Below are 6,703 nucleotides of genomic sequence, written 5' to 3'. Positions count from 1 at the left end.
CTTGTCTTAGGAGGTGTGATGAAAAAAGCTCAAGATATTTATTGGTCTAATTATGAGATTGATGTCGAAGATGTGATGACAGTCTCAGCCCTTGCCCTCAAAATCTTTCGTAAGAGATATTTTGATGATAAAATATTTCATAAAAATACACTTCACACTTCACACTTCAAACTTCTAAAATATTTCATAAAAATACACTTCACACGTCACACTTCACACTTCACACTCAAACACACCTATTATAATACAGTATTGAAAAAGATACATATTGACTCTGACTTGTCAAACCATGAACAAGAGTTATCATTGTCAAACCATGAACATATCTTCCTCTTATATCACAATCACTGGGGTTAAATACTAGTTCTGAAAGTAAAATTACTACTTTCACTAACACTTATAATTTCATTAGAAATAAAATTACAAACATAATTATCACTGTAGTTATGGGTCTCACCTGAAATGTAACTCTCAATACTGATTTCATAATCCTGATAACAATCAATGCAACTATTTCATTCTATGATTATTTTTTTTGAATTATATGTTTGATTTGACAATGATAAACGTGAGCTGAGATTTCTCATGTGTGAAATACTTGTTTTTAAATAATTATGGTTTATGAAATAATACTTATAATTTTATTACAAGTACATAGCGAATAACAATCAAATCCCCAAGGGTCAAATATTCACAAGGAAAAATTTAAATTTAATATATATTTTTTCTGATTTTTATATAGATTTTAATTAAATATAATTTAATAAAATCATAATTTTAAATTTAAATTAAAATAATTTAAATCAATAAGAAAATAATTTTTTCTAATTAACCAAATTTATTCAAAATTTATAAATATTTTTTTGGAATTTTAATTGAATTTTCTTATGATATATCTTGGCTGGCACTTCGACAACACTAGCGATAGATGACTGATGTGAGCGTGAGAGTGAAGTGGATGAAATATCGCCGTTGATTGCGACATAGATGAGGTAGATATGTGTTTGCACATGACAAAGTAATGGTAATTGATGATGATTTTACCCCTGCCACTAGCTGTTGGGTTCTGTGCCTTGGTTAATCGATGAAAAATATGATTCCATGGATGCAGAAGTGTGTTAATCGATTCATAATCGATCTTTTAAAGCATAAATGAAATGTATCTTGTGGGAAACTTGTTCCACCCATGACTGTTCTGAAGCCGTTCGCATGTTCGGCATCTAGAAGTATCCACGTGATCACTTGGCACTTGGATAGCCACCTCGTCTTCTTCAACTCTTCTTAAAAATCTTGAAGATCTTCTCACCATGAAGACACTATCCTTGCTTGACTGGAAAAGAGAATGGAAAAAGGGGGGGGCTCTCAAATATGGCTGGCTTGGGTGCTCTAAATGAGTGCCCTGTCTCTATTTATATTTTACTTAAGTTTTTCTCAAAAACCCTAGAAAGTAAAATAAATCCACCAATGCCCTTATGACCTTATGCGTGTGACCCTCTAGGCCCATGTATCATTCTAGTTAATAATTTTAGTGGCCCAATAACAATTATTGGCTAACCTTATTAATTAAATATATCAATATATATATATATTAATTAACTAAAATTTGATTTAACCTAATTGATAGGTTAAGTTTCCAGCCTATGGGGTACCAATCTACACCTCATGCTCTAGAAGATATAGAGTAGTGTTTGAACTCTCTCATGGAACCTTTACCATCATCGATTACCGTATATGTATAATCCATCATCCGTGTGAGAATCTCAAACAACTTAGGGTATGTTTTATCATCAAACCCTAATCCGTCATTCGATTAGTACAAATGCATAAAGGGGATCATTGGAGAACTCCACCAATATCCTCACTACCCTGGCCAGGGATTTGCTGCATCGTCTTCCTTGAGTAAATATCCTCTTATACCCAGAGAAGATGATCCTATCTTGACCACTCAATCATCTCCGTGACCTTATTACTACATTCGAGCTACAACTTGTTTGAATTACATGATTAGAGGCTCGTAAGTCGTAGTCAAAATGTAGTCGTCCATTCACGAGATGTCCTTGGAATCTCAGGTTAGTGGATCACTTATACAACCGTGACATGAATCAACATGTTTGATGTTTAGGTATAATACCATTCATGGATTCATATGGATCAATTCATTGAACTCTTTCTCTAAAGAGCACCCACTATCTGTCCTTAGTGTCGCCACAATAATAGTCACATGATCAGCTATACTTATCGTATAAGAAGGATCCGTAAGTGCTATTCTATCATGGGGCATGGAATGTCAAAATTTTTGGGTAAGATTCTTGATAATAATGTCACTGTTAGATTCTTTGGTCGAAATACGAGAAAACCTCATTCAATTCTGGATGGAAACATAGTTTTGCAAATTCTCGAAACCGTCATGGGGTTAGGAGTAAAGCATCTCGGGGTTGTTTCATTGGGCATAGAGAAGAATTCAGAACCCCAATATCTTTCTTCGGAGAAATTCCTTTTCCCGTCCCACCACGTCTGGGTCGACCGACTTGTGCTACACCACAGGGGAACGATCATAAAATATGATGCAACGACGGAATAAGATACATGCAGGTATAGTATAATTCAACGAGAAGTACATTAATAACCGATGATCCGAGACATAAGTCAGGTGATGAGAACAGAGTAGTGTCGTGGCCTGCCCAAGCTCCCAATGATCCGAGTGATCAACTCAAGGGCCAACGATGAGGGGAATGCCCTTAGTCTTGGAGTGTCCGCACCGTCGACATAAGCGAGCAAATCTGACACTGTCAAGGAAATTCCTAATACGAGACAATGGCTATTCTTATAACAAATGTGAATTCTCTCGAGGCAGAGCAGTCGGAGATGAGCATTGAGGGAGATAATAACACTACAAAAAAATAAAGGGGAAGCAAATGTGACCAGTGGACCCATCGGGTCAAGCGAGCTCAACTCAATTGTTCACAGCAGTTGGAGTCGTCGGTGAAGCAGGGGCACACTCTAGCAACCCTGTCGTTTTGGGCGGGCACTCGAAAAGGGAGCTGATTGTCCCCTTTTGAGCTGTACGTGCACCAGAACCGGGATTCCTGCGGTCAACCGAAAGCAAGTCGATCGGCTTGCAACCGACCAAACCTGGTCAGCTGAGTTGTTGGATTTTCCCACTCATGTGCGATTTCCACGTGGAAGGGAGTTCGTTGTCAAAAGGTGAGTTGGGGCCGGGGGCGCGTCCTGAGTCAACCGAGAGCAGCCGGACAAGGTTGAATGAGCCGGTCGACTGCTCATAAGTGTCGACTTGACTGCCAGTTCATTGATCCAAGCGCGGTCTAGTCGGTGTCAATGTCGATAGGCCATCGAGCACCATTCAGAGAGGATTAGGAGCAACAGTTGGTCGCGAGAGTGGCTGGGCAAAGATTTACCAACTATCGATGGAGAGATCGCCAGTGGGAGCACACTGGTCGAGCGACGATGCCAATTCTTTTGCGAACTCAGAGGGAGTCTATCTTTGCTGGTCTGTCCATGGTGGTGACTGTTCTGAAGTCTAGACGAGCCTGGGAATGATACCTCTATTCAACGCAGTTAGAACTGAGGTGGAGAAGAAGGAAAAGATCTGATGCGGGGTGCAACTAGACTGACGGATGCCGAGTGCACTGTTGCTGAAGTCAACATGGACGGGGGACACTAGCGGTAGGATGAAGCCAAGGCAACAGGGGGAAGGGGAAACCCCTCATCCACAATAGAGCACCTGGAGTGGACGCGACTGCCACAAACTCCCTGGCTGAAGGAACGAGAAGAACACCCAATGGCGATGGAGTCAAGCAGGCCAACGAACATGAAGGTCCCTTTATCATGCCACAATATCAAGAAGAAAAAAAATGATAAACCTAATCAAGCGTGGATGAAACTCTTGTTCAAAGAAACCAGTCTACCGCAGATCGTGGTCCTCCCCCTTACCTTTATAGTGAAAGGAGAAGGGGGGGGTTTAGGAGTGTCCTAATGGGCTCCTTTAGGGGGGAAGAGGCTTAGTGGGCTTTCCCTCCCCCTAAAGGTATTTCAAAAAGGAAGAAGCCATGCAAGGCTCCCCCCCTTGAAAGGATAAACAAAAGACACCAAAACACAAGATTCTCATGGAGGAGGTCCATACCCATGCCGGAGGGGCCTCCCTACTGTCCACAGGTGACAAAATAAAACAAGCGACGTGAAGAGGGCCTCCATGAAACCATGAATGGCCTCCTTAAAAACCCTAAAACAGCACGAACACGAAATAAAAACAACATGATGGGGGGCGATTTTAAGCCTGTTAGTGGAAGCTCAGATTCTTCACGTTGGCTCGGGCTCTGCGATGTGGCTGACGACAAGCTTGGGCGTGCTTGATGGGGTGGTCATCCATTATTCTCCCAGGGTGGGAAGAACTCAGCTCCGACGAGAGCCAACGATATCTTCGAGGTGCTGGACGAGCTCTGGCCATAGTCGACAAAGATCCACTTCTAAAATCCACATGTCGTCGAACGATGGTCGACCTTGGTAATGCATAAGAAACATCTGGTCCATCCACTCCCCTATAGTGTTAATTACCTCCTCCAGTACTGACTTGACATGCTCATGGCTCTTTGGGGATATGACGGGCAGGGGCAGATGGGGACTCTCGCTCACATTACTACGAAGGCTCGAGGGGCTGTTGATAAGCCGAAAATAGGGGTAAAAACAATGCAATTTTTAGCCCTTGTCGTTGTGGATTTTGGCTTATGCAATAAAATTTATAAGAACTCCACTTAAGACGTATAGTGATAAGTACGAGTGTCATCCAAGGGAAGCTAGTAAGGAATTTGATTTGGTGATTGTATTGGTCGTTTCACTCTGATTAAACTGAATTTGATCTTGAATGAGGATTAAGTCACCCTAATTAGATGAGACTTTAGAAAGGGGGGTAGAAGAGTTGAGATGAATAGAAGAAATATGGAGCACTAAAATGGCTTCTTTGATCCTAATAAAAACCCATCTTGCTAACCGCCGCCCGCCGCACCGGCGCCCGCCATGCTCACCGCCGCCGCTTCCGCCGCGCCCGCGCGCCGCCGCTCGCTGCGCTCACATCGTCACATGCCGCGGCCGCATCCACCGCACGACGCCGCGCCGCCCGCGCGCCGCAGCGGCGCCGCGCGCGCCGCGTCGCGCGCTGCGCGCGCGCGGCGCTGGCCGCGGCCGGGCGCGCCTGGCGCTGCGGCGCTTCTCGCAGGGTGCGCGCGCGGCAGCACTCGCGCGCGCGGCCTCGCGCGCTGCGCGCGCCCGCGCCGCGGCGCCTGCGCGCCCCGCGCCTGGGCGCCTCGCGCTCGCGCAGCGCTCCGCGCGCTCCGCGTCGCGCGCGCCGCACCCGCGCGCGCAAACGCCGCGCCGCCCAACGCGCGCCCGCGCGGAGCCCACGGCCGCCGCCCGCGCGCAACCCGCCTGCCGCCACGCACGCAGAACGCCCGGCAGCACTGGCGGCGCGGTGCATACTACCACTGTGCTGTGGTGTCGCACCCGGGTGGTGTCGTCTCGTTCTTTCCACATTTTCTTCTTTAGCTCAATTTCGCTCTGGGATTTCTCTCGAGGTTTTCTCGCTCTCCTTTTTTGAGTTTTGTTTCCTCGTGCTTGGTGTCGGTCTTGATTGGGGGGTGGTGGGACTCCGCGGTGGGAAGGGTCGACTGCCCAGATTTCATCGGTTTTAAGCCCCACCAGATTTCATCGGCTTAAGTCCCCATTTATCCTTAATTTAATCTCTCGTACCCCCCTTTATCTCCCCAGCCTGCTGCCCATTGCATAATCCGCCTCATCCCCAATCCCATTGGATCCAAGAGGTCAATTAGAGAGGTTAAAAGGGAATTTTTAATTTGAGTTTGGTTTGTTTTTGCAACTTTGATAATTCAGAACTGAAATGGGGGTAATTTAATCTCCTAAGAATTAAAACTAATTTTTTTTAGAGTTTTTCTTTGGAATGCAGTTGAATGCTTAGTTGAATCCCTCAAATTCTCCTCTCAATCCTAATCAGGGCTTGTACATGCCGCTCAAGCCAAGCGATTTAGAATTTCAGATCAAAACCAAGAAGAAGAAACAAGAAATTGAACTAATCTCATTCAAAATGCACAAATCCAAATACAAACAAGGAAAAAGTACCAGATAACTTGATCCAGGGTGGGAATCCTCTCTGTCTTGCAGCTGTGATAGAGAACCATCCAGAATGAGCTCTCCCTCTCGAAATTCAGCTTTTATACTTAGGTTACATGGTGAAAATCACCATTTTACCCCCGTATAGTAATTAATGTTTGTCTATCAATGTATGATGAATCTGAATAATCCAACCATACAGATAGAAATAGGGGATCAAGACGAACAGATCCATAAAAAAATCATCTCAATCGGACTTCAGGATCAAAAGTTATTAATAAATCAATTTTCAACCAATTTAATCCATTGGATTAAAAATTGATTTATTTATTAATACACGCAATGACGTGTCGACGCCTCATTGGCGGCAGCATTTCAAATCTCTTTGGCGGGCACTCTCCCGTCGCGCCACGTACCCCTGGCGAGAGAAAAAAGAAAACAATTAGAATTCACAAGTGCGGGTTTTGCATACATAACGCTACACACGTAAACGTGCGTTTTTTTACTAATTTCTTCCACTCCATTTTTGCCACGTCACCGCCCGTGCGCGTGCGTTGTACGCGCA

The sequence above is a fragment of the Wolffia australiana genome, chromosome 12 (assembly GCF_029677425.1).
Source record: "Wolffia australiana isolate 7733 chromosome 12, ASM2967742v1".
Taxonomy (NCBI): domain Eukaryota; kingdom Viridiplantae; phylum Streptophyta; class Magnoliopsida; order Alismatales; family Araceae; genus Wolffia; species Wolffia australiana.
Note: the sequence above shows the minus strand (reverse complement) of the source record.